The sequence below is a fragment of the Odocoileus virginianus genome, chromosome 25 (genome assembly GCF_023699985.2).
Source record: "Odocoileus virginianus isolate 20LAN1187 ecotype Illinois chromosome 25, Ovbor_1.2, whole genome shotgun sequence".
Taxonomy (NCBI): Eukaryota; Metazoa; Chordata; class Mammalia; order Artiodactyla; family Cervidae; genus Odocoileus; species Odocoileus virginianus.
In genome coordinates, this window is record NC_069698.1 from 26,928,597 (window position 1) to 26,956,093 (window position 27,497).

Below are 27,497 nucleotides of genomic sequence, written 5' to 3' on the forward strand. Positions count from 1 at the left end.
TGAAACAGAACCAATAGAAATACCCTCCTATAGCAAGATTCATTAAAAAAAAAAAAAGAAGAGGTCACAGTATTTTCAAAAATTGTTTCCAAAATGGAATAGCAAGTGATTATACCTCTGCTGCTCTATTTCTCCATTTCTGTTTCATTAGAGACAAAACCAGTAACCTTTTCTTAGAAGTTCTGAAATATAAATTTGAGCCAGGATAGGAAAAAGGGAGATTTTTTTTTTTAATTCATATGACTACAGTGTGCAATGATGAGTTAGAGATGATCAAAAATTTTGAGTTGTCTGGACTCTCTGCCCATTGTCTGTAATCTTTGTATATTAATTTTATCCTTTGTCCCTGCAGACTGGTACTTTTCATAAGACCGGATTTGCACACTTTGGAACTTCTGGGCTTAGAGGTTCTCAGCTTTTTCTCAGAAGCAGTCCCTTCCCTTGGCTCTGGATATTAAACTGTAATGGGATGGTTTAGTTCATATGCTCGCCTCTTAACCAGTCAGTTTGGTTAGGCACCTGAATGTATTTAAGAAGAGGATAACACTATTTGGAAATGTTCAGCTACTAGAGTGAACACATGAGGAATTGTTCCCTGACAAATGTGTATACTATTTCTATGATAAGAAATAGATATTGGGAGGAAAAACAATTATAGCCAAGGCTGTGTGTCAGGGGAGTGTGTTTCTGCAATGTTTGTCATCCCTGAAAATAAACTCTGTTAGTTAATACCATGCCTCAACATCACAGTCTCAAGATGGATGAGGAGGCTCATATACATCATGTTTAAATTAACTAGTTATTTGGACTAAATTGTGTTTTCCAAAAATTCATATGCAGAAACCCTAAGCATTTGGAGACACTGTCTCTACGGAGGTAATTAAGCTAAAGTGGAGTCATTAGGGTGGACGTTAATCAAATAGGATTAGTGTCTTTGTAAGAAGAGATTATGACACAGACAAATACAGAAAGGGGAATATGTGAAGACTTAGGAAGATGACGGCCATATGCAAGCCAAGGAGTTGTTCAGTCACCAAGTCATGTCTGACTCTTTGTGACCCCATGGACTACAGCACACCAGCCTTCTCATCTTTCACCACCTCCTGGAGTTTGCTCAAACTCATCTCTATTGAGTCAGTGATGCTATCCAATCATCTCATCCTCTGCTGTTCCCTTCTCCTCCTGTCTTCAATCTTTCCCAGCATCAGGGTCTTTTCCAATGAGTCAGTTCTTCACATCGGTCAACCAAAGAATTGGAGCTTCAGCTTCATCATCAGTCTTTCCAATGAATATTCAGGGTTGATTTCCTTTAGGATTGACTGATTTGATCTTCTTGTTTTCCGAGGGACTCTCAAGAGTCTTCTCTAAGACCTTAATTTGAAAGCATCAATTCTTTGGCACTCAGCGTTCTTTATGGTCCAACCCTCACATCGATACATGTTTACTGGAAAAACCATAGGTTTGACTATACAGACATTTTTCAGCAAACTGATGCCTCTGCTTTTTAATATGCTGTCTAGGTTTGTTATACCTTTACTTCCTAGGTGCAAGCATCTTTTAATTTCATGGCTGCAGTCACCATCTGCAGTGATTTCGGAGCCCAAGAAAATTTTTCACTGTTTCCATTTTTTCCCCGATCTATTTGCCATGAAGTGATGGGACCAATGAAAAAGTTAGCTTAAAACTCAACATTCAGAAAACTATGATCATGGCATCCAGTCCCATCACTTCATGGCAAATAGGTGGGAAAACAATACCAACAGTGAGAGATTTTATTTTATTAGGCTCCAAAATCACTGCAGATGGTGACTGCAACCATGAAATTAAAAGACGTTTGCTCCTTGGAAGAAAGACTGTGACCAACCTAGACAGCATATTAAAAAGCAGAGACATTACTTTGCCAACAAAGGTCTGTCTAGTCAAAGCTATGGTTTTTCCAGTAGTCATGAATGGATGTGAGAGTTGGACTATAAATAAAGGCTGAGGACAGAAGACTTGATGTTTCTGAACTGTGGTGTTGGAGAGGACCCTTGAGAGTCCCTTGGACTGCAAGGAGATCCAACCAGTCCATCCTAAATGAAATCAGTCCTGAATATTCATTGAAAGGACTGATGCTAAAGCTGAAACTCCAATACTTTGGCTACCCAATGCGAAGAACTGACTCATTGGAAAAGACTCTGATGCTGAGAAAGATTGAAGGCAGGAGGAGAAGGGGATAACAATGGATGAAATGATTGGATGGCATCACCGTCTCTAAGGACATGAGTTTGAGTAAGCTTCGAGAGTTGGTGATGGACAGGGTAGCTTGGGGTGCTGCAGTTCATGGGGGTCACAAAGAGTTGGACATGATTAAGCAACTGAACTGATGGGGCCAAATGTCATGATTACTGTTTTTCAAAAGTTGAGTTTCAAGTGAGTTTTTTCACTCTTAATACTCTCATTAAGAAGCTCTTTAGTTCCTCTTCACTTTCTGCCGTTAGAGTGGTATCACTGCATATCTGAGGTTGCTGAGCCAAGAAGACAGACCTCAAAAATTCTGTGGATATCCTAATCTCTGACTCCTAAACTAGAATTTATTTTCTGTAGAAAATAACTTGTTCGTTAAGCCACCCAGTCTGTGGTACTGTTATGGCAGCCCTAGCAAGCTAATACAGTACTTCACCCACATTTGCTCTTTATTATCCTGTATTAATATTAGACAACTCTTATAATTGTTTTAAATTGTGACACACCTTTTGTCTTGCTCATATTCAGTGTTTTTGTGTTGGCTGAATATTTATTTATGAGGTCAAAATTCAAAGAATTGTTTTTTTCTTGTGTCTCCATTTCTCTGAAGTCAGTGAGTTTGTTATTCATTTCTTTAAATAAGCTTATGTTAGCAATAAAATCAAGAAGTAGAAATCTAAATTGTCATGTAATGCCCCTAGGAATATCTAAATCAGTTGTGAAACAATCAAATTTCTTTTCTTTGCAATACTGAGAATAAGATTTGTGTGCTTTCTAATGGAGCCACAAGTAATGTCGGAAAGAAACAATTTTATTTTGCATTAGGGCTCTTTGCTTTCGAGCAGAACTCTTATTTTTTTAAGATAATTCATTTAATCATTGTGGCAAAGGCAATATATCACAGAGTTTTCAACATTACATTAAACAGATAATCAATAGTTTGAGACAATAAAATAAAATGTTTTCAGCTTTATTAAACTTCGGGGACATGTGGAGAGCAACTGGGAAGTAAAATAGCATTAAAAGTCAGTTAACATAGCTATTATTGCAAAGTATGTCTGAGTCACTGCTTAGCATGTGGCTTCTGCAGTTATTCAGGTGAAATCAGATTGAAAAGCAACCACACACAAAATAAAGAAGATAGAGCTAGCTAAAATATTTAATTCATCAAGTTTCAGAGAATAGGCAATAATTTAATTTTGTATCAATGTACCGTGTTTCATATTTTAATATTTTTTCATTTTATTTAGTGCACTTATCTTAGAATTAATTTTTTAAATGCTGTATATGCTACTGCTGCTACTGCTGCTGCTAAGTCGCCTCAGTCGTATCTGATTATTAGCGACCCCATGGGCCACAGCCCACCAGGCTCCTCCATCCATGGGATTTTCCAGGCAAGAGTACTGGAGTGGGGTGCCATTGCCTTCTCCATATATACTACTAGAGTACAGCAAATATCACTGTAAAAGCAATTAAAATTTGGGTTGAGATATAGACAGTTAAGAATCTTTTATATATGATAGCATATTTAGTACTTTTAACTCATGAATTTATTTGGTTCTCCTAGCAATACTGCTAGAGTTACTTGACAATCAAGGAAAATGAAGCCTAAGTGCATGCTTAACCCAAGTTCAGGGAAGGCAATGGCACTCCACTCCAGTGCTCTTGCCTGGAAAATCCCATGGATGGAGGAGCCTGGTGGGCTGCAGTCCATGGGGTCGCCAAGAGTCGGACACGACTGAGAGACTTCACTTTCAGTTTTCACCTTCATGCATTGGAGAAGGAAATGGCAACCCACTCCAGTGTTCTTGCCTGGAGAATCCCAGGGATGGGCGCCTGGTGGGCTGCCGTCTGTGGGGTTGCACAGAGTTGGACACGACTGAAGCGACTTAGCAGCAGCAGCAGCAACAACCCAAGTTCAGCTGGCAAGTGAGAGCCAGGCTGGGACTGATGCCAGTAAAAATAATCATTCTAATAAGACAGATGATTCTAGAATCTCTGTTATCATTTAGTCAAAATTGAATAAACAAACTTTCTTGGTCACTAGCTTCAATAGAAGTACATTCAAATAAATATTTTTAAAACAACTTGAAGTTGGTTTTGTAATGCAAACTTTGATGGCAGTCATCCATCATTCCCACCCAAATTACATGTCCCTTGGTGCCTTGCTCATCATCAGAAACTGTTCTATCAGAGAGGGGGGAAAAAATCAATGAAAATCATGTAACATAATTTCAGCTTATTTTTCTCATTCCCCTCCCTCCACTAAGACTCCTTTAGGTCATAAGCTGTAGATATAGGGTATACTCCCTGGATTCCTAGGGCATAAATCCTCCTTTTTCTTTTACCCCATTGTTCAATACTGGACCTGACATATATTACTTACCAGATATTTAAACAAGTTAATAGTAAATATTTGCAATCATTGACAAAAATTTCAAACAGCAAGATAAATTCTGGAGATAACCAAAGGTTGCTGTCGTTCAGTCTGAGTCACGTCCAACTCTTTGCAACCCATGGACTGCAACACACCAAGCTCCTCTGTCCTCCTCTCTCCCGGAGTTTGCTCACATTCATGTCCATTGAGTCAGTGATACTTTCTAATCATATCTCATCCTCTGCCGCCTTTTGCCTTCCATCTTTCCCAGCATCAGGGTCTTTTTCAATGAGGGCAGATAATCCCATGTTTGAATCCTAGCTCAGACACCCAGTAGCTATGAGAATCTCAGTTTATTTATCTGCAATGTAGGCTTATAAAATTTCCTCATTCATAAAATATAAAAATTAAAGCATGCAATGCCAGTAAGTTATGTGATAAAAAAGAATTGTAGGTGTTTGATTGTCCTCTACCATATTCCAAAATTAATTGAGGCAATGTAGATACTATTTTCTTTATTACTACTGATTCTTATCATTGTCTTTATGCAGCAGCAGTGAAGATTACTTAGGTGATAGCACTGGAAGCACTACATAAAAACAAATAAAATCTTTTATAGATGTGATCCAATATACATCTCTATCTAGAAAGCTCAGAGGAAATCTCATTGATTATTACATTAGAATTCTATGTGATGATGTCTACACTTAGTCCACACTTAATCGAATAAATGTTTTTGAAAATTTTTGTTTGTTTGTTTTGGTCAATGTTGACCATCATAGGCATGAACCTTATGAAAGTTTTCACATTATCTGTCTTTGTCATTCTGGGAAAATTTTCTAAAATTTCTGACTGGCCTTTATGCTAAGGTCACAAAACAAAGTAACCACATAACCCTGGTCTTATTAGCATCAAGGTTAGTGTAAGTAAATTAACTGTCCCTGAGTCATATTACTTATGTAAAATATTAATCTAAAGCTATAAGTATTTTGATAAAACTTTATTTGTGTTTCGGTTGTGCTGAGTCTTCGTTGCTCACAGGCTTTCTCTAGCGGTGGTGTGTGGGCCTGTCCTAGCGGTGGCCCCTCCTATTGTGAAACATGGGGCTCGGGTGTGTGGGTTTTAGTAGCTGCCATGCATGCGTTCAGTAGCTGTGGCTCTCGGGCTCTCGAGCATAGGCAGAGTAGTTGTGGCACACAGGCTTACTCGCCCTGCAGCATGTGGGATCTTCCCAGACCAGGAATCTAGCCCACGTCCCCTGTATCGGCAAGCAGATTCTTCACAAATGAGCCATCAGGGGAGTCCTAAAACTATAATTCTTTAGACAAACTATTTCTGATCAACAATCATGTTTAACAGAAATTGGCATCAAATTAAGCCTCTGCAGGAGCTGCTGCTACTAAGTCACTTGAGTCACGTCCAACTCTGTGCGACCCCAGAGACGGCAGCCCACCAGGCTCCCCCATCCCTGGGATTCTCCAGGCAGGAACACTGGAGTGGGTTGCCATTTCCTTCTCCAGTGCAGGAAAGTGAAAAGTGAAAGTGAAGTCGCTCAGTCGCGTCTGACTCTTCGCGACCCCATGGACTGCAGCCCACCAGGCTCCTCCATCCATGGGATTTTCCAGGCAAGAGTACTGGAGTGGGGTGCCATTGCCTTCTCCAAATTATGCCTCTACCACACAGTATATCTTTTACTACACTCTTATGTTTTCTACCTAACATCAAGTATTTCTTTCATTTAATTCATTCTTACATTAGTGTCAAATGAATCTTTCTAAAACAGTATTTTTATCTTCAAGACAAAACTCAGATGTCACCTCACCTGGAGGCCTTATTGTAATTCCTTTGGTTTAGTTGTGCATATTTATATGTATCTTTTATTATATCTCAGGGTTTACTGCAATGATTTATTTTAACATTGACTACTGGGCTTGTGCGTGAAATGTTTAAAGGTAATTTGTATAAATCTTCCATATAGTCAATATCTCCCACCTTTTAGAGTGTAAAATCTATGATTTGCTACTGCCTTGCAAATCAATAAAATTCTGACCCAATTTATCCTACTCAATCTAGACTCATCTCTGCCTCCAATTTTCCCATAGCCATCTGGTAAAAAAAAAATTGGTCTTTGCCATAGATTGTTGAGGTTTGTTAATATTATTCAAGCTTTCCAGGTAGCTCAGTAGTAAAGAATCTGGCTGCCAATGCAGGAGACACAGGAGATGAGGATTTGATGTCTAGGTCAGGAAGATCCCCTGGATTAAGAAATGGCAACATCCTCCAGTATTCTTGCTTGGAAAATTCCATGGACAGTGGAGACTTCTAGGCTACAATCCATGGAGTTGCAAAGAGTTGGACACGACTGAGGGCAAGTGTACACACACACACATACACACACACGCAGTTCAGTTCAGTCACTCACTTCGGTCCGAATCTTTTGTGACCCCATGGACTGCAGCACGCCAGGCTTTCGTGTCCATCATCAACTCCCGAACTTTACTCAAACTCATGTCCATAGAGTCAGTGATGCCATCCAACCATCTCATCCTTTGTCGTCCACTTCTTCTCCTGCCCTCAATCTTTCCCAGCATCAGGGTCTTTTCAAATGACTCAATCCTTCCCATAAGGTGGCCAAAGCTTTGGAGTTTCAGCTTCAACATCAGTCCTTTCAATGAATATTCAGGACTGATTTCTTTGAGGATGGACAGGTTGGATCTCCTTGCAGCCCAAGGGACTCTCAAGAGTCTTCTCCAACACCACAATTCAAAAGCATCATCTCTTCAGCATTCAACTTTCCTTACGGTCCAACTCTCACATGCATATGTGACTACTGGAAAAACCATAGCCTTGACTTAGACAGACCTTTGTTGGCAAAGTAATGTCTCAGCTTTTTAATATGCTGTCTAGGTTGGTCACAGCTTTTCTTCCAAGGAGCAAGTGTCTTCTAATTCCAAGGCTGCAGTCACCATCTGGAGTGATTTTGGATCATAAGAAAATAAAGTCTGACACTATTTCCCTTGTTTCCTCATCTATTTGCTATGAAGTGAAAGGAACAGATGCAATGATCTTTGTTTTCTGAATGTTGAGTTTTAAGCCAACATTTTCACTCAACTCTTTCACTTTCATCAAGAGGCTCTTTAGTTCATCTTCTCTTTCTGCCATAGGGTGGTATCATCTGCATATCTGAGGTTCTTGATATTCCTCCAAGCAATCTTAATTCTAGCTTGTGTTTCATCCAGCCTAGCATTTCTCATGATGTACTCTGCATATAAGTTAAATAAGCAGGGTGACAATACACAGCCTTGAAGCACTCCTTTCCCTATTTGGAACCAGTCTGTTGTTCCATGTCCAGTTCTATTTGTTGCTTCCTGACCTGCACACAGATTTCTCAAGAGGCAGGTCAGGTGGTCTGGTATTCCCATCTGTTTAAGAATTTTCCACAGTTTATGGTGATCCACACAGTCAAACACTTTGGTATAGTCAATAAAGAAGAAGTATATGTTCCTGGAACTCTCTTGCTTTTTTGATAATCCAATGGATGTTGGCAATTTGATCTCTGGTTCCTCTGACTTTTCTAAATCCAGCTTGAACATCTGGAAATTCATGGTTCACATATTTTTGAAGTTTGGCTTGGAGAATTTTAAGCATTACTTTATGAGCATGTGAGATGAGTGCAATAGTGTGGTAGTTTGAGCATTCTTTGGCATGGCCTTTCCTTGGAGTTGGAATGAAAACTGACATTTTCCTGTCCTGTGGCCACTGCTGAGTTTTCCAAATTTGCTGACATATTGAGTGCAGCACTTTCACAGCATCATCTTTTAGCTCAACTGGAATTCCATCACCTCCACTAGCTTTGTTCAGAGTGATGCTTCCTAAGGCCCACTTGACTTCACATTCCAGGATGTCTGGCTCTAGGTGAGTGATCATACCATTGTGATTATCTGGGTTAGAAGATCTTTTTTGTATAGTTCTTCATGTATTCTTGCCACCTCTTCTTAATATCTTCTGCTTCTGTTAGGTCCATACTATTTCTGTCCTTTATTGAGCCCATCTTTGCATGAAATGTTCCCTTGGTATCTCTAACTTCTTGGGGAGATCACTAGACTTTCCCATTCTATTGTTTTCCTCTATTCCTTTGCACTGATCACTGAGGAAGGCTTTCTTATCTCTCCTTGCTATTCTTTGGAACTCTGTATTCAAGTTAGTATATCTTTCCTTTTCTCCTTTGCTTTTCGCTTATCTTCTTTTCACAGCTATTTGTAAGGCCTCCTCAGGCAGCCATTTTGCTTTTTTGCATTTCTTTTTCTTGGGAATAGTCTTGATCCCTGCTTCCTATAAAGTGTCATGAATGTCCATTCATAGTTCATCAGGCCCTCTGTCTATCAGATCTATTCCTTTGAATCTATTTTTCACTTCCACTGTATAATTGTAAGGGATTTGATTTAGGCCATACCTGAGCACACACACCACTATTCAAATTCACATTCTTCTTTGAAACCTAAATCAAGTTTCACATATTGCATGAAAATTTTCCTGACCACCTAACACATACTGATATCTCTTCTTAAACTTTTACAGCTGTGGCTCAATGTATGAAAGCTTAGATGCTCTGGAAAGGCTCTCAGTTCATGAGTTATCAGGGCAATCTTCAGTTCAGTTCAGTTCAGTTGCTCAGTCATGTCCAACTCTTTGTGACCCCGTGGACTGCAGCACACCAGGCTTCCCTGTCCATACCAGTTCCCAGACCTTGCTCAAACTCATGTCCATCCAGTCAATAATATCATCCAACAATTTCATCCTCTGTCATTTCCTTTTCCTCCTGCCTTCAAACTATCCCAGCATCAGGGTCTTTTTGAATGAGTCAATTCTTTGCATCAGGTGGCCAAAGTACTGGAGTTTCAACTTCAACATCAGTCCTTCCGATGAATATTCAGGACTGATTTCTTTTAGGATTGACTGTTTTGATCTCCTTGCAGTCCACAGGACTCTCAAGTGTCTTCTCCAATACCACACTTCAAAAGCATTAGTTCTTTGGCACTCAGCTTTCCTTATAGTCCAATTCTCATAACCATACATAACTACTGGAAAAACCATAGACTTGACTAGACAGAACTTTGTTGGCAAAGCAATGTCTCTGCTTTCTAATATGCTGTCTAGGTTTGTCATAACTTTTCTTCCAAGGAACAAGTGTCTTTTAATTTCATGGCTGCAGTCACCATTTGCAATAATTTTGGAGCCCAGAAAAATAAAGTCTCTCACTGTTTCCATTATTTCCCTATATATTTGCCATGAAGTGATGGGACCAGATGCCATGATCTTAGTTTTCTGAATGTTGAGCTTTAAGCCAACTTTTTCACTTTCCTCTTTCACTTTCATCAAGAAGCTTTTTAGTTCTTCGCTTTCTGCCATAAGGGTGGTGCATATCCGAGGTTGCTGATATTTGTCCCTGCAATATTGATTCAAGTTTGTGCTTCATCCAGACCAACATTTCTCACGATGTACTCTGCATATACATTAAATAAGTGGAGTGACAATACACAGCCTTGAGGTACTCCTTTTCTGATTTGGAACTAGTCTGTTTTTCCATGTCCTGTTCTAACTGTTGCTTCCTTACTTGTGTACAGATTTCTCAGGAGGCAGGTCAGGTGGTCTGGTATTCCCATCTCTAAGCATTTTCCACAGTTTGTTGTGATCAATACAGTCAAAGTCTTTGGCATAGTCAATAAAGCAAAAGTAGATGTTTTCCTGGAACTCTCTTGCTTTTTTGATGATCCAACGGGTGTTGGCAATTTGATCTCTGGTTCCTGTGCCTTTTCTAAATCCAACTTGAACATCTGGAAGTTCACAGTACACATACTGTTGAAGCCTGGCTTGGAGAATTTTGAGCATTACTTTTCTGGTGTGTGGGGATGAGTGCAGTTGTGCGGTAGTTTGACCATTCTTTGGCATGGCCTTTCTTTGGGATTGGAATGAAAATGACCTTTTCCAGTCCTGTGGCCACTGGTGAGTTTTCTAAATTTTCTGTCATGTTGAGTGTAGCATTTTCACAGCATCATCTTTTAGGATTTGAAATAGCTCACATAAATTCTGTTGCCTTCACTAGCTTTGTTCAGAATGATGCTTCCTAAGGCCCACCTGACTTCACATTCCAGGATGTCTGGCTCTAGGTTAGTGGTCACACCTTTGTGGTTATCTGGGTCATGAAGCTCTTTTTTGTATAGTTCTTCTGTGTATTCTTGCCACTTCTTAATATCTTTTACTCCTTTAGGTTCATACCATTTCTGTCCTTTATTGAGCCCATCTTTGCATGAAATGTTCCCTTGGTATCTCTAATTTTCAAGGCAAAATGCTTGTCTAAGAAGGCCTTACACATAACTGAGAGAAGAGATCAAAGCAAAGGAGAAAAGGAAAGATATACCCATTGAAGGCAGAGTTCCAAAGAATAGCAAGGAGAGATAAGAAAGCCTTCCTCAGTGATCAGTGCAAAGGAATAGAGGAAAACAATAGAATGGGAAAGACTAGAGATCTTTTCAAAAATTAGAGACACCAAGGGAGCAATTCATGCAAAGATGGGCACAATAAAGGACAGAAATTGTAAGGTAAGCTTAAGAGTTTATTTTAATTCAGTTACCATCCATGTAGTCAGAAATCAGAAGAGTGTCTACATTATAGGGTTGTTGTGATAAAGAAGTTAAAGCAGTCAGTAAAATTTAACTATTGTCATTGCACAGATTATATGCACAGAATTTAACATATAACAGAATATTTTCTCATTATAGTCTAATGAATGTGCTTATTATTTTCTTAGTAAGTTTGTGAACATTCCAAGGACATATATTTACACTTTGTTTGTATACTTTACAATATGAAAAATTCATTCCACTTATCACAGTTGTTTTGCTGATATTGAATTAAAATGTTTCATAAGGTAACTTTTAATATTATGAAAATGATTTGCAAAGTCATTATTTTACTCATTCACCATGCATCTACCAAGAGCTCAAGACTTTACTACATAGACTCTTCAAAGTTTTTAATTTGTGGTCTAAGACTGTTTGTGGTAGCATTTGTAGGCATAAAGTCATTTGCTTCCAATGGATACATATCTTCTAATTACATTAGTCACTGAAATTTCAGCAGGCATAGTATTCTGAAACAGCCAAACCCATATTCCTTTCTTTTTATTTTTTTGAGCAATAATGACAGGGAGACCCAGTAAAACATTTTTTAATTAATTTCTATATAATATCTGCTAGTAAGCTTCAGGGTATCAACATAAAAAAATGTAGGTGCTTTGTAGGATTTTAGTAATATGTACAAAGTGAGAAAATTAAAATGAGAAAAAGGATTTATTAAAAAACTCTTCTTTTATGACCAGCTTAGATGATTTTCCATATTACAATGGCATTATTAGTATTCAGGAGAAAAAAAATTAAAAACAAAAAATCAATCCAATTGAATATTAAGGAGAATTCTTAAGTGTTACATGTTTATGTGATGAATATTAAAGGGAATTTTTTTATTCAATGTTACAGTTAAAAGGAATCTTTAAAATGTAAAAATATATATCCATATGTGTATATGTTCTTTTTTTACTATGCCCAATGAATTTATTTTTTTATAATTTTTTATCTGCAGACATGTTATTTCAGAGGTTTATTTTGCCACTATTTGGTTTGCATGGTTACAAATCTTACCTCAGTTGAAATTTCACAAAAACCCTAAACTGGAATTCATATCCAAGCTTAGAGTTTTCCAATTGAAATTCTAAGCACAATCAAGGTCATTTAATATATTGCTTTGGAAGAAATCCAGAAAAGCATTTGTCCTTTAGATCTCCTAGAAAATATCAATTGTTACCAAAGAGGTAGTGCAAATAGCTTTAGAATTATAGAAAAATTATAATTTAGTTTGTATATCCAGCTCATTGACATTTCAGAAATAAATTTTTAACATCTAAGATAAACTTAATAGTGATATTTTCATTATTTGTAGGAATGATTCTTTTTTTGTGCAAAACAAAGGCATGCTACATCTACATGTGAATTATCTTGTATTTTTCATTAGTTTAAGTTTATAATGAAGAGGCTTATCAGCATTTAATGTCATTGTCCTTAACATTCATTTTGAAATTTTCTGAAAATGTATGGGTGAGTTCAGAGCTATTATTTTCTATTATAGCTTGCATTCCTTATTTTAACCAGAATTATAAAGAATTTAGTGAGTTTCAAGAGAACAGCATCGAAACATGTATATTATCTAGGGTGAAACAGATCACCAGCCCAGGTTGGATGCGTGAGACAAGTGCTCGGGCCTGGTGCACTGGGAAGACCCAGAGGGATCGGGTGGAGAGGGAGGTGGGAGCGGGGACTGGGATGGGGGATGCATGTAAATCCATGGTTAATTCATTTCAATGTATGACAAAAACCACTGCAATGTTGTAAAGTAATTAGCCTCCAACTAATAAAAATAAAATTAAAAAAAAAAAGAATTTAGTGAGTATTCATATTGGAGTTAGTTTATATAGTCCACCATTAGTGGAAAAGAGTAACTCTTCTTAATAATAAATGCTTTAATTATCATTCCTGAGTGTGAACTCTGTAGTTATTACATTTTCATCATTAAGCTGCAGAATAAATATGCCCATATCCTTTATGGATAAATACTTAATCAAATTCCAGTGACGTGTGGATTGTGGAAAGAGCCCTATAAACCAGGTTGAAGAGAACTTGGGCAATGAAGAGGCAATGAATAAAAGAATGTTAATACATCAAACAAGATAACCAGAAAGAATGAGAAAATTGAGAATGAGGGCAAAGTAGAATGTAGACAACTATTATGAAACTTTGGATCATATAGAAGTAAAATATAAATGCAGATAGAACTTATAAGTTGTGTAGAAAGAAAAGTCAGAAGTCTGAGACAAGAAGACCTTACAACTAAAAGAGAGCTTCTTTCAAACATCATGTTTATTATATTTTTCTTATATGAACACTGCAGTGCATTTATTGTTATCTAGAACACATTCATATTCCAAAATTACTAAGACAAATGTCATCTTCCAGGAGCTAAAACAATATGTCATTTGCATAAGCCTGCTCTTTGGAAGCCTGGGACAGTTAATTCCATCTCATCTGATTTGACTCTAGATCCTAAAGTCTTCTGCAGAATAAACTGTGGCAGAAATTTTTGTCACCCACAGGGACAAATCACAGTATGAACATATAGGCTTAATGAATTAGTGGTAGGCTAACAATTCTTGCTTGTGGCTTAGAAATCTCAGAATTCTAAAGGGATATTGTACTGTCTTTCTTACTCCTGTGTTCTGCCAGAAAAATAACCTGAGGCTTTTTAACATAGAGACACAAGGTACTTCCTAGTCATGATATTAAGATGAAATCATTGAGGTAAACTGCACCCTTTTTAGAGTTTCTTTGCATTAGTAATTTTGCATGGAAAATAGCCCCTTCCATTCATGTATTTTCTTTTCTTCTTTGTCCTCATTTATTTCTAATCATTTTATGTTAATTAAAAAAATATATGAGTCAGCAACATGAGAAAGCAGGTTTAAAGGTAACTCGAACTCTAGAAAAGAATCTTAGTAACATTTTTTAAGTTCAGGTAAGTCTACAAAGATGTTTAAAGGTTCTTGAATTTTATTTCCCATTCTGGCACCAGTTAATCTTACTGGCTCTAAAATCAGCTCCTAGGACAAAACGACAGCTTCACATCCATAATCACTGTTTCTGGTAACTCAGTGGAGCCACAGGCCAAAATTCTCTCCCAGGAGAGCAATGGGCCCAGACCCAAATACAGTACCGATCGATTGTAATAAAGTTGCTATTTCTTTTTCATAACTATTCAGTCTTAAATTAGGAAATGTTTGAGCTAAAACCCATAATCTGCAACATATGTAACTCCCTAACTTTCCCCAATCTTTTCTAATAGTATAGGATGAGAAAGATATCAAGTTGTGAAATTTCAAAGAATGGTTTAATAAATATTTGCAAAATAAATGGATGAATGAGTGAGTGAATGGAATACTTACATGAGGATGACCACCAAATGCAATTATTCAAACTGAATTCAGGTGAAAAGTCAAGTATATCTTTAAGAGCCTGTATAGTTCATTAGAAGGATCTTCAATAGAAAACTCAAAAGCAGTACAATTGTACTCCTATTAGTTTGCCTAGGACTACCCAGGTGGTTCAGTGGTCAAGAATCTGCCTGCCAGTGCAGGGTACATGGGTTTGATCCCCAGGTCTGGAAGATTCCCCAGAACAGGAAATGGCAATACACTCCAGTATTCTTGCCTGGGAAATCCCATGGACAGAGGAGCCTGGTGGGCTACAATCCATGGGGTCACAAGTCAGGCATGACTTTGTAACTAAATAATCACAGAATTAATTTGCCTGCTTATCAACCAAATGAGAAAACATATTTATCTTCTACTAAAGCAGAGTTTCATCTATATAAAACTCTGTGCACCTCTCTTTATCATTAAAACTGAGCAAATATACTCTACCATATCAGGATGGAATTATAAAATATGACAGTGTTAGCATTAGTGGAATTTAATTTTTTAATTCTTCTTTTTATGCAGTACATTCTGATAACTAGGATTACTTAGAAACTCAAAGTTACTGAAAAATAGGACATCTATATCCATCCTCATCATTTGAAACTCTATTCTATCATATAGAAGCAAATTGAAAAATGTCTTCAGCTACCATGGGTGACTGGAACTAGATGATATAGGAATTAAGGCAAGAGCAAAAGATAAGCAGTCACCTAAGAAGGATTTTATTTATACCAATTAAATTATAATCATTTTTTCTGTGAGTATTTTTATACTAAAGTCTTGTTTAGTACTCTACTCAGATCCAAAAGCATAACACTTCTCTAGGGATAAATTGGATCTCTTTTCTGAAGCAATTCTATGACTTACTTCCTTTCCATTACCATGGATATTTGTGGATATCCAATCACCATGGTTGGATATTGAAATATCCTGACTATCAGTGACCATGACTCTAGTAGATTGTGTGCTAGATAGTTAATGGTTTTACACACACAGGAAAAATACACAATACACACACAAACACACTCCATCTGGAAGATAAGGACCCATCCCAATGCAGAGACTTATTTCACATTATCCAGGGCTGCTGGAGCAAGGTCCATGCTCACTGTGGGACATGGCACTGAATTCCATGCATATCACCCATGTATTTATGGTAATACATATGTGGAGATATCTTGCTTATTTCACAATATGCCAGAGATTCCCCTTAGTGCTATTATGCTTATTAAAGTCATTTGTTCAATACACATCTATTGAATGTCTATTATGTGTCAAACAAGATCTTAGAGATGCCAATATAAAATATTATTTCAGTCCTATCTTTTAAAGAGATTTTGCATTTCCATGGGCTGATCTCACTCATAAGCCTCTCAATGAATAACTTGTCTTAATTCATAGTCCTGGTGATGATTTCTACTCCTTTGTCTCATAATTTCTTTGTGCATGGGCTACTAACTTCCGTGATGAACTCAACATTTTAATGAATCAGAGTATAATTTTACAAAATAAACACACTGACTTCTAGAAACTTGAAAAAACTTCCTGAGCCTAGAATATTAAGATTGCCAATTTTTTAAGCTCCATTTCATTGATTACTTTCCATCCCATAATTACTTAAAAAAAAAAAAAAACCTTTAAACAATAAAAGCTTAATCCTGGAAGATGAAAGACTTTCATGTTTCCATTTTCTTTCTTGTCAATCTGACTACAAAATTCCTCATGCTTGTATTAATCCATTTACTGAGAAAAAATAAAGAAGTTCGAGTTTTAAAAAAAACTATGAAGACATTATATTCATTTGAATTTTCATATCTGGTAATTGGAACTTGCAATCACATTCTTAGCAATGAATAAAAGAATGCACATGTTCTCCCAGCTGGGCAGAGTAGAACTTTGAAAGGAGGAAGGATCACAATCCTGAGAAGTTTGGTCTTTCTAATAATATGAAAAACCTAATAATCAGGAGATTAATGAAACCTCGATAATAGTCTGACCTGGAGTTTTATACATTTTAGTCGATCAAGTCAAGTGAGAAGTAACTTTTCTATCTAATGTAACATGAGGAGACTTTTGAAAGAATCACTACGGTTATTCGTCTTAAAAAAAAGAAGTCTAGGGCATCCGAACAGAGTAGTAAAAGTCCTGGCAGAATGAGAATTTCTTCATGGTGCTGTGACTCACCATGGTGCGTCAGAGAACTAGCAGGATGAGGACAATGTCTGCGAAGTGGGGACAGGACATCAGAAGTCAAGAAGAATTGTTACATATAAGGAGACTGAGTCCTCTCTCTTTATACATATATTTACCCATAGAGAAACACACAAAAATGTACATACTTTTGTGTATGCATTATGTGATAATAGGAGCCATGATTCTGAAGAAAATTCTGATTTTAGGATTGGGGCAGTAATGCTGTAAGATCAAATTGACACATTTTATTGTACCCAAAGCAAGGAAGTACTCATGATGGATGAATGATGGAAATACATCTGTATGTATTTACATTTATCCTGTAATTATTTACATACTTCCAAACTACCTATCAACAAAATCCTCTTAATTAAAGAGAGAAAGAGTAACTTTACAAGTGAGAAGCTAACCAGGCATCATCTTAATTAGTGATCAAAGTTAATATCATTAGTAAAGGAACAAATCAAAAGCATGTACCATCTGATCAGTTCAATCCCTCAGTCATGTCTGACTCTTTGCAACCTTATTGACTGCAGCACGCCAGGCTTCCCTGTCCATCACCAACTCGGGGAGCTTACTCAAATTCATGTCCATCCAGTCAGTGATGCCATCCAACCATCTCATCCTCTGTTGTCCCCTTCTCCTCCTGCCTTCAATCTTTCCCAGCATCAGGGTCTTTTCCAATGAGTCAGTCCTTCCGATAAGGTGGCCAAAGAATTGGAGCTTCAGCTTCAGCATCAGTCCTTCCAATGAATATTCAGGACTGATTTCCTTTAGGATTGACTGGTTGGATCTCCTTGCAGTCCAAGGGACTCTCAAGAGTCTACTCCAACACCACAGCTCAAAATCATCAGCTCTTCAGCGCTCAGCTTTCTTTATAGTCCAACTCTCACAAACATACGTGATGCTGAAAAAACCATAGCTTTGACTAGATGGACCTTTGTTGGCAAAGTAATGTCTCTTGTTTCTAATATTCCGTCTAGGTTGGCCATAGCTTTTCTTCCAAGGAGCAAGTATCTTTCAATTTCATGGCTGCAGTGATTTTGGAGTCCAAAAAAATAAAGTCTCTCACTGTTTCCATTGTTTCCCCATCTATTTGCCATGAAGTGATGGGACTAGATGCCATGATCTTAGTTTTCTGAATGTTGAATTTTAAGCCAACTTTTCAGTCATCTGAACCACCAGGGAAGTCTCTAAAGGTGTTACACACAGAACTCCCCCGAGAAGAACCTCAACAGTTTGTGAAGCACATGGAACTTGTGGAGGTGCTGGGGATTGAACCATGGGCCTCCTGCATGCTAGGCATGTTCTTGACCACTGAGCTACATAAACTTCTTATCCTTATCCATCAGAGGGCAGATAGAATGAAAACCACAATCACAGAAAACTAATCAAACTGATCACATGGATCACAACCTTGTCTAACTCAGTGAAACTGTGAGCCATGCCATGTAGGGCCACCCAAGATGGACAGTTCATGGTGGAGAGTTCTGACAAAGTGTGGTCAACTGAAGAAGGAAATAGCAAGCCACTTTAGCATTCTTTCCTTGAGAATCCCAAGAACAGTATGAAAAAAGCAAAAAGATAGGACACTGAAAGATGAACTCCCCAGGTCGATAGGTGCACAATGAATATGCTACTGGAGAAGAGTGGAGAAATAACTCTAAAAAGAATGAAAGGACAGAGCCAAAGCAAAAACAAGGCCCAACTGTGGATGTGATTGGAAATGGAGGTAAAGTCTGATGTTGTAAAGAACAATATTGCATAGGAACCTATGGGAAAGACCCTGATGCTGGGAAAGATTGAGGGCAGGAGGAGAAGGGGACGACAGGATGAGATGGTTGGATGGCATCACCAACTCAATGGACATGGGTTTGGGTGGACTCCGGAAGTTGGTGATGGACAGGAAGGCCTGGCATGCTGCGGTTCATGGGGTCGCAAAGACTAGGACATGACTGAGCGACTGAACTGAACTGAACTGAACATAGTCAACAAAAGAGTCCAAAATCAATACTTGGGTGCAATCTCAAAAACAACAGAATGCTCTCAGTTCATTTCCAAGGCAAACCATTCAATATCACAGTAATCCAAGTCCATGCTCCAACCACTAATGCTGAAAAAGCTGAATTTGAATGGTTCTATGAAGACCTACAAGAACTTCTAGAACTAACATCCAAGAAAGATGTCCTTTTCATCATAGGAAACTGGAATGCAAAAGTAGGAAGTCAAGAGATACCTGGAGTATCAGGCAAATTTGGCCTTGGAGTACAAAAGGAAGTAAGGCAAAGGCTAACGGAGTTTTGCCAACAGAACATACATCTGATAGTTATTCTCAAAAGTTTTAGAGATGGGTAACATCTGCATTATTTGCTTACAAACTTCCCTGTAGATCGAGAGCTTTCAAAATGAAAGTTTTAAAAAGACAAATATTGAGTCAACAAGAAAGTAAAATTAATTCTACATTTGGAAAATGTAAAGCTGAAAGACAACAGATTCTGCATTCAGATTCTGCAGAATTTAAACTGAACATTTAACTGAACATTTAAACTGAAACTCCCCAAGGTACTGAATGATATTTCCCTAACCTCACGTTGACCATTGTGTTTACAAAGTACTCAGAATATTGTACTGTATGCTTGCATGCATGCTCAGTCACTTCAGTCATGTCCGATTCCTTGCAACTCTATGGCCTGTAGCCCACCAGCCCCCTCTGTCCATGGGATTCTCCAGGCAAGAATACTGGAGTCGATTGCAATGCCCTCCTCGAGAGGATCTTCTCAACCTAGTGACCGAACTCACATCTCCTGCATCTTCTGCACTGCAGGCAGATTCTTTACTACTGAACCACCAAGGATGCTGTTGAACTGTATATTGCACTGTATATATGTACATATACATACATGGTATATACTATTCATATATGGTCTACTTAAAACTAATTGGAAAAGTGAGGGAAGATTATAAATACCCAAAGATAACCACTTTCCATGAAAATAATAGAACCAGCCTAGTATGTCCATGGTACTTAGTATTTTCTCTGCCAAGATAGCTTCTCTGGTTTGTCAGGCTTTAATATATTTAACTTATATGCTGTCTATTTGTTTCTTATATGTTTGAAATGTGTTTCATATATCAGAAAATATTATTTATTAATGTTATCATCAATAATAATTATAATATCATGCTAATAATAATCTCAAAGAAAAGCTCTAATTTAATTATGAATAAATATAAAAATACAAAGCAATATTTAGATGAGATATAAGGAAAACAATAATCAAAAATAAATATCATATATCCACTTACCATCTTGAGAGAGTATCACCAGTTATTGATTCCATCCTCAAACTCATCTTCTTCCCTAATTCCTTGCCTTACCCCAAATTTTATCATGGATTTTGTTTTTACCATTGCTTTGGTTTTTTTTTTTTAAATAAGCTGTTTAGCATTTCTATCTGCATATATGGAAAATACTTATTTTAACACATTTTGAGCATTGCATATAGAATTTTAATATATGTGTATGTGTGTATTCAGATTGCTTTGCTTCGTTCATTTTAAAAATGTATCCTTGTTAATGCAAAAATCTCTAACTTATCCATTTATACTTCAATAGAATATTCCATTGAATGCATAGAAACAAAATTAATTTATTTACTTATGTATTCTTCTCTAAATGCTTATTAGGATGACTTGCAGGTTTTTTTCTATTAAAAGAAATAAGTGCTGCTAGAGGCATTTTTGTACATTTCTCTAGCTTCACATGTGCTAGAGTATCTTTAGAGTGTATAATTAGCATTGATGAGTAGTGGGGTTTGTTTATCTTCAACTTCTCTATAAAATTCAGATTTTTCCTCAAATGTTTTAGCTTCCATCAAAAGCGTAGAAGTCTTTCCATTGCTCTTAATACTTTGCAGCATTTAGTTTTGTCAGATTATTAAATTTTTGTCTATCTGGATGTGAAATGATATCTCATTATGTTTTTAATTTACATTTAATTTGCATTTCTCTGGGGGACTGTCAAGCAGGAGCTGCAAATTTGGAGGAAGCAAGAGACACAGCTGCGGTGAGAGAACTCCCCAAAGTAGAAAGAGGTGTGCATGAAATCCCGTGGCTTTTCCTCTCCTCACACTCAGCTTTCCATAAACGACCCCAGTTGAAAACAACCTCCCTGGAAATCTGAGATTAAGGAAGCCTGGTGGATGTAATTACCTGATGTACAGACGAGGGCAGAGAAGGGCAGAAAATGCTTTTGGAATCAAATATGGAAACGGCTATCATAGCTGTACAACTTTTAACTTGTTATTGAAGGTCTCTTCCACTAGAAGGGAAACTCAATGACAAAATGTTTCCGTGTTCATTTTGTTCGCTTTCCTAGAAAAGGTCTTTCCACATAAGAAGTACTCAGTAAATATTGCATGAATGAATACCAGTCAAGACCCACACAAGTCATAGCCTTTCACATATTGAAATAATATTATTTGAGAAATGAATTATTAAATTGTTTTAATTTAATTTTTAGGACTTTATAACGAGCAGTTTTAGGTTCCTAGAAAAACTGAGAAGAATACACGGAGATTTCCCATATACTTTTTGCCCCAACACAGGCATCATCTCCTGCATTATCAAAACCCACCCTCCCACCCCCACCAGAGTGGTACATTTGTCACAATCAGTGAGCCGACAGTGACACATCATAATCACCAAAGTTCAGAGTTTACATTAGGGTTCACTATTGCTCATATGCATTCTTATGGGTTTTGACAAACACAAGGGCATGCATCACTCATTGTAGTATCATACAGAACAGTTTCCTTACTGTAAAAACGCTCTGTGCTCTGACTTCCTTCTCTCAGCCCCTAGCCACTATTGATCTCCTTACTGTCTCTATAGTTTTGTCTTTTCCAGGATGTCACAGAAATGGAATCATACAGTATGTAGCTTTCTTATATTGGCTTCTTTCACTTAGTAATATGCATCTTTGAACTTTCCTCCATGTCTTTTCCTGGCTTGATAGCTCATGCCTTCTTAATGCTGATTAATATTCCCTTCTCTGGATGTATCACAGTTTTTCTACCCATTTACCTACTGAAGGATACCTTTATTGCTTTCAAGTTATAGCAATTATGAATAAAGCTGCTAACAACATTTATGCGCAGGTTTTTGTGTGGATAATGAATATGAGACGTAGGAGGAAATCATTTTCAAAAGCCCCTGTACTTTTATGATACTTTTCTGAGATTTAATAATATTCTGAAATGCATTCTCCTCTAACTCCAGCATAGGTAGCAGGAATCATTCACTCATATTTTACCTCCATGTTTCTTTCTGCCGCTGATGAAATAGCAAGCGCCTATAGGTGGCGCTAGAGGGAAAGAACCCGCCTGCCAATGCTGGAGATAGAAGCATTGCTGGTTCCATTCCCGTGCAAGGAAGGTCTCCTGGCAACCCACTCCAGTATCTTGTCTGGAGAATCCCATGGACAGAGGAGCCTGAAATGCTGCACTCCATAGGGTCGCACAGAGTCCAACATGACAGAAGAGGTTTAGCGTGAACACATCTATCCACGACAGGGCTGTCTTCCCCATCCATCAGTGTAGCGCCATCTCCGGGCCCACTGCTCTAACCTTGTTACTGCTACGTTTTTCACTGTGTTCGCTAGAACCACTTTTTAGAATCCCTGGACCTGAACTGTGTTTCTTCTAGTTCTACATATGGCTGACTTATTTTTTATGTGTAAGATATTCAACTAATATCAACTGATATCAAGTTTGGGAGTTGACTGTGGCTCAGATCATGAACTCCTTATTGCCAAATTCAGATGTAAATTGAAGAATGTATGAAAAACCACTAGACCATTCAGATATGACCTAAGTCAAATCCCTTATGATTATACAGTGGAAGTGCCAAACAGGTTCGAGGGATTAGATCTGATGGACAGTGTGCCTGAAGAACTATGGATGGAGGTCCATGGCATTGTACAGTGACCAAGACCATTCCCAAGAAAAAGAAATGCACAAAGGCAAAATGGTTGTCTGAAGAGGCCTTATTAATAGCTAAGAAAAGAAGAGAAGTGAAAGGCAAAGGAGAAAAGGAAAGATATACCCATTTGAATGCAGGGTTCCAAAGAATAGCAAGGAGAGATAAGAAAGCCTTCCTCAGTGATCAGTGCAAAGGAATAGAGGAAAACAATAGAATGGGAAAGACTAGAGATCTCTTTAAGAGAATTAGAGATGCCAAGGGAACAATTCATGCAAAGATGGGAACAATAAAGGACAGGAATGGTATGGACTTAACAGAAGCAGAAGATATTAAGAAGAGGTGGCAAGAATACACAGAACTGTACAAAAAAGATCTTCATGACCAAGATAATCATGACGGTGTGATCACTCACTTAGAGCCAGACATCCTGGAATGTGAAGTCAAGTGAGCCTTAGGAAGCATCAGTCTGAACAAAGCTAGTGGAGGTGATGGAATTCCAGTTAAGCTAAAAGATGATGCTGTGAAAGTGCTGCACTCAATATGCCAGAAAATCTGGAAAACTCAGTAGTGGCCACAGGACTGGAAAAGGTCAGTTTTCATTCCAATCCCAAGGAAAGGCCATGCTAAAGAATGGTCAAACTACCACACAACTGCACTCATCTCACATGCTAGCAAAGTAATGCTTAAAATTCTCCAAGCCAGACTTCAACAGTACATGAACTGTAAACTTCCAGATGTTCAAAGTGGTTTTAGAAAAGGTGGAGGAACCAGAGATCAAATTGCCAACATTCGTTGGATCATCAGAAAAGCAAGAGAGTTCCAGAAAAGCATCTACTGCTTTATTGACTATACCAAAGTTTTTGATGTTATGGATCACAACAAACTGTGGAAAATTCTTAAAGAGACAGGAACACCAGACTACCTGACCTGCCTCCTGAGAAATCTGTACGCAGGTCAAGAAGTAACAGCTAGAACAGGACATGGAACAACAGATTGGTTCCATATCAGGAAAGGAGTATGTCAAGGTTGTATATTGTCACCTTGCTTATTTAACTTATATGCAGAGTACATCATGAGAAATGTTGGTCTGGATGAAGCACAAACTGGAATCAAGATTGCTGGAAGATATATCAGTAACCTCAGATATGCAGATGACACCACCCTTATGGCAGAAAGTGAAGAAGAGCTAAAGAACCTCTTGATGGAAGTGAAAAGGAGAGTGAAAAGTTTGGCTTAAAACTCAACATTCAAAAACTGACCATGGCATCTGGTCCCATCACTTCATGGCAAATAGATGGGGAAACAACAGAAACAGTGAGAGACTTTATTTTTTTGGAATCCAAAATCACTGCAGTCATGAAATTAAAAGATACTTGCTCCTTGGAAGAAAAGCTATGATCAAGCTAGACAGCATATTAAAAAGTAGAGACAATACTTTGCCAACAAAGGTCCTTACAGTCAAAGCTATTGTTTTTTCCAGTGGTCATGTATTATTGTGAGAGTTGGACAATAAAGAAAGTTGAGCATGGAAGAATTGATGCTTTTGAACTGTGGTGTTGGAGAAGACGCTTGAAAATCCCTTGGACTGAAAGGAGATCCAACCAGTCCATCCTAAAGGAAATCAGTCCTGAATATTCATTGGAAGCACTGATTCTGAACCTGAAGCTCCAATACTTCGGCCACCTGATGCAAAGAAGTAACTCATTGGAAAAGACCCTGATGCCGAGAAAGATTGAAGGCAGGAGGAGAGGGAGACGACAGAGGATGAAATGGTTAGATGGCATCACTGACTCGATGGACATGAGTTTGAGTAAGCTCTGGGAGTTGGTGATGATGAGGGGAGCCTGCGGTGCTTCGGTCCACGGTGTCACAAAGAGTTGGACAGGACTGAGCAATTGAACTGAACTGAAGTGATACAGTAACTGTCATCTCCTCAAAGATTCTTTCTCTTCTCACCTTGTGTATTCTGATATTTTTCTTTTGATTATTTGTGTTTGTGTTTTTCATATCAATTGTCATGTTCTGTAGTTACTCTGAATTCTATTTGTCTTCCTATTTATTTGTTCCAACTCATGGGGAAAGAAAATCAGTAGGTTTATTTCTATCTATATCTACGGAGACTAACATAATACTTGCTAGCAACATACATTTATTAATCTTCCAGAAGCATCATTTTTTGTCAGATAAGTTAGTTTAAAAATTACAGACAGACATGATTTTCACTAATATATAATGATCATATCATACTGATTTTGTGTGTGCTTAATAATGTTGCTCAAGTGCCTACCTTCATTTTAAGGGGACAGAGAAACTTTGACCTTGCCTTATCATGCAGCTCTACTGGTACAATTTATTTTTCCAGGATATTGATCATAGAAAAGCAAAAGAACTTGTTAGATATCAAAAATTGTCTTCATCTACTTTTGTACTATAATCATCCCTAATTTCTTCAATATTGTAAGCATATTACATTATATTGGCTTTCCTTGCCCTCCAAGTCATTCTTCTTTGGAAATAGCCCAGGTTATTATATTCCTTTTAAAGTGTCAAGTCTGGAAATTGATAGTGCAGATGCCAGCAAGAGGATATACCCTATCACTCTGCTATTTTTAAAAATATAAATCCCTAAGCTTGATGGGAAATTAACATTCCTTCCTTCATGTTTCAGGTATCTAACAGGAAAATATACAGATATTGTTCTCAATCATTTCAAAATCTGAACTTTTTTAAGATTTTAAAAATGAAAATGTTAGAAATGTCTTTACAGAAATTGCTTAATATTCATTATTAATTACAATTTACTTATTCATTAAATAATGTCTATCATCTAATGAGTTAATTTAACTTACTGGACAAATGAGGAATGTTTCAAGTTTATTGACTAACTTTTCAGAATTAAAGAAATTATTGTAAAAGTAAAGTTAAATAAACTATTATCAACAGTCTCACAATATTTGAAACCTAGGCCATTATTACTTTGAATCAGATTTTGAGTTGAATAATGTTCTTAAACTGTATGCAACCAAATATGTGATAGTTCAGTAAACTGAGACTCACAAAATTAAACCACTTACCCAAGATCTGACTGCAGCAGAACCAGTGCGAGGTCTCCAGACTTCTGACTTCTGTCTGTTTCTTCATCAGTTATACCTTGTTTCATATCGAAGGATAATCCCACAAGCTGCAGATGAAATGATTCCTGCCTATTTTATTATGAGAGATCAAATGATGTCTTTACACTGGTAAAGATAAGTGTTTATAGCCTAATGACATAATATCAGCATTCTATTCTGATATTGACTGTGTGACACTGAGCAAGTCATTTAATTTTGTTGAGCTTCAGTTTCCTTAGAGGATGATAATGAAGATTACATAGGAGAATATTAGATATATTTTTAAAGACTTAAAATCTTATTTAAGGTTTAGCAGCACAGTACTACTTTGCTTCATATACAATGTCAAGTAAATCCTTTCATATTTCTGTATAAAATCCCTCATAACAAAAACAATTGTCAGGTTATTTAGACAAAATATTTTATTTGTCCAGCATATCTAGGGACTTAAGTTATTATAGAAGATAACTTTTTACAGTGCTCATCAAATACATAGATTTCCCTCTTTTAAATAAGACTGAATATACTAGGATAAACCAAAATATACAATGTTGTTAATGAGATGATTCTGAAGACATCTTGTAATATGTGTATTAATATCATAACATCACTTTTATGACTATCGGTTTAATGGGTCAAATGTGTAGAGAAAATGACTTTTTATGCTAAAAAAAATTTCAGTTGTTTGAATACTAGATAAGTTACAGCTTTATTTTGATTGTAAGATATCTTGAAAGAATGATCAAAGGGACTAATCTTTATTGAATTTTAGGTTTGCTAGTAGATGACATACATCACTAAAATTCTTATATTGCAAAATCACATCTATTCAGTAATCATAAATTTGATTCTCTCATAAAGAATCAATTCACAAAAATTAATACAGTACATTATATGGACATAAGGACAAAGACAAAAGCCAGACAAAGTAGTACATTGAAGAAGTCCATTTTCAAGGTCCCTGTTCAGTGTCCTATCAGTGTTTCCTAAAAAAAGAAAATACAAAAAATGGAAGCCAAAGAATTATATGCATTAGAGACTTTTTGTGCTGGGAGGGTAGGAGCTATTAGATCATAATGCCCATAATTTTGTGAATATAGAATTGTTTATTATAACATTACCCACTTCTTTGTCTGGTCTCCATAAATGGCTCAAGCGAAGGGGCTTTTTACAGTGTTCCTTAGGAAGCAATTCCTCAGCGTAATAGACCTAACAACGTTGCCTTTTCTGTGATAGTCATTCAAAAATTTCCTATACTCAATTTTATCCCATTACTTCTGGTTATTTTCTCTCAACTAACCTAAAATTTGCTCCTTCTCTCCCCCCTTTTTTTTCCTTTACAGGTACTTTCAAGTAATTGAATTACCCATTAGTCTTTTCACCAAATTAAATGGATACTGTCTTTTAATCTCTGCCCATTAATTATTTCATCTAGATCCTTAATCATTTTCATTGTTCTTTCTTGAAATTTCATTTGTTCCCATTTTTCTTACAGTGAGAAATCTATATTACTTCTCTGTATTAT